The sequence below is a fragment of the Cyprinodon variegatus genome, unplaced genomic scaffold (genome assembly GCF_000732505.1).
Source record: "Cyprinodon variegatus isolate N-32 unplaced genomic scaffold, C_variegatus-1.0 Scaffold535, whole genome shotgun sequence".
NCBI lineage: Eukaryota > Metazoa > Chordata > Actinopteri > Cyprinodontiformes > Cyprinodontidae > Cyprinodon > Cyprinodon variegatus.
The window spans coordinates 227858-230697 of NW_015150988.1; positions in this window are offsets into that span (position 1 = coordinate 227858).

A 2840-nucleotide genomic window follows, 5' to 3' on the forward strand; every position below is an offset into this window, starting at 1 on the left:
AAGGTCTGGTTATACTCCCCGCAGCAGATTGTTGCAGTCAGCTTGACGCATATATTTCTTCTTCTTGTGTTTTATGGCGGTTGGCAAACAACATTTTAGTTCATTACTGCCACCAACTGAAATGGAGTGTAACGGGAATGAACTAATTCAATATCATATTACTTCAAAAGAAAAAAAAAATTCTGTTAAACAAATGTGTCTCTATAAGAAATTTCAATAATAAGGTAAAACCCTCAGATTTAGACTCCAAGTCTAAAAGGTGTTTTAAGTTTAACTTTAATTTATTGACTTGTAATCTGTTAATCAATTCAGTTCAATCATTTACATATTTATTGCAAAACAATATGACATGCTCCCATTTTTCTTCTTGAAGACAAAAATCCCCCTTCCCTGTATCATGTTTCCCTATTTTAAACAACGTGCTATTTAAACCTGTATGGCCAAACTGTAACCTTGATATCACAATTTCCTCCTTTCTATTCCTTGCTGTTTTCTCATAAAACCAACTTTTCTTTGAATATTACAAAACCATCTACCAGTTCTTTCTCTTCCAACTGTTTCTGCCATCCTGATCTAATCCTTTCCGTAATTACTGATTTCATTTTACCTTTACTAAATGGAATTATATCAATTAAATTATGTTTACTTGCTTTTTTTTGCACATCTATCAGCCATCTCATTCCCTTCTATTCCTATATGAGAAGGAAACCAAATCAAATAAACCCATTGCTTGAATTCTAAATAATAATAGCTGAATTTCTGCTAATATATCAGGTCTGCTGTCTGAGTAACTATGTTTAAATTAAAATAACGCTGAACTAGAATCAAAGCAAACTATGCTTCTTAATGGACTGATTTCTTAAATCCATTCTAATGCCGATTTAAAATGGAATTCTGGAACTACAAACGAAACACCATTCCTATTATTTAAATCTTTTCAAGCATCCGTAAACATTTCAACAAAACCATAATATTTCTCATCTAAATATCACTGAACCATATTTAAATCAGAGATATTCTCCTTATTTCTCCATTTAAACAGCAAAGTTAAATCAGTATCTATATTAGGGCAACAATGATGGATGAATTAATGACATAATAACTGTTTTACTGTCGTTGATATGAGATAATTCTAGATGTTTTATAATATTATCTGCTGACCATCCAAAAGAATTTAATTTCTTCTCTCCTTTTTCCCAACATGGTTTTAAAATATATTGACATGGATGAGTTTCACAATGATTCTTTACCTAAAACCAGTAAGTAGAAAGTAATTGAAATCTCCTATACTGCGGTGGCATTTCCCCCATTTCTACCTGTAATGCTGATGTTGGTGTTGTTCTTATGGCCTCTGTGCATAATCCCAATGCTTAATACTGAACAATATCCAATTTCTTAAATAATGACTCTGATGCAGAACCAAAAGCAATACATCTATAATCAATAACACAGACATACCAAATTCCAAAAACTCATTTCAGGGAGATGCTTATCCCCCAACCACCCACCCCCCGGGGACAACGGACCCGAACCGTGCCCCATACATACACACTTAAGGCCAGCAGCTTTTCAACAACTGTTATTAACCAACAGTAATTTCTTAAACTCTAAACAGAACACTATCTGTCTTTTATTTTCAATACTTTCAATCTTGTAGCCTTGAACATCAGTTGTGCTTTCTGTTTTTCATGGGACTTCCGCATACAGTGCACATCGCCACAGTGTCATCATTCTTCACCATGGCCGGTTCTAGACAGGGGCCAACGGGGGCCAGTGCCCCTGTAGATCATGTCCTGGCCCCTGTTATGGCCCCTGTACTAAAGATATATTACTTAAAAGAAATTCTAATGATGTTTTAATTGTATATTGACCTCATAAGAAAAAGGATTTTTATTGAACCTAATTGAAAAGAAATTTCCATTTATGCAGCTCTCTTAATATATTTGAATCTCTTGCCCTGTTTTTTATTTCATGCTTTTCTGTGCCCCCATGAAAACACGCAGGCCCCCTCCTGGCCACCTGTTACATTTGGTCTAGATCCTCCACTGTTCCTCCCCTTTACTAGATGTGGATATACTTTTGTATATTCTGCTGTAAAAGTAGTCCTATATTTTAATTTTTTACTCGAGGATTCAACCTCTGCCGTTTCCCAGGATGCACAGCTTTGAGTGGTAACTGTGACTGTCAGAGAGTAACCCAGAGAAACTTATCGGACTGATCCAATCAGCTCTCTGATTAACCAGTCGCCTGGAATGCTGGTGTAACAGAGCATCGCTTTGCACAGATACACTGCACAGGTTTCACCAGCAACCTCCTCCTTACAACCCGATCTCTCTCTTCTCTGCGCAATTGAAGTAGTTCTAATCCACACATGATGCATGAATTATTGTACTGCCTGCTCGCTCTGACTCGCATTGAAAAAACACCACCTCACATAGTCTGAAATCCAGGATAATTTATCCGACTCGATGGCATCCTTGAACATCTAAATCAGGGAGACTCCCGGAGACTTGGTATGTCTGAAAACAGACCTATTTAAACCTGTATGAATCGATTTCAATGCTTTCCGCTCAGCTCCCCACTCATTCCCAGTCTAACATCTTATAACCTTTAGAACTTTTTTACATTTATCAATCATCTTTTCAATATGAACTTTCCAAGTAAGTCTTTCATCCAACCATATGCCCAAAAATGTAAAATGTTTTACCCTTTCTAAGTCATATCTATAAAATGTTTAACTTTATATCTTCAGAAACTTATTTCCTTGTAAAAAAAACAAAACCTTTCTTATATCTACAGAAATCTTGAATCCCCATCTAAAGGACCAGTCTTCTATTTTA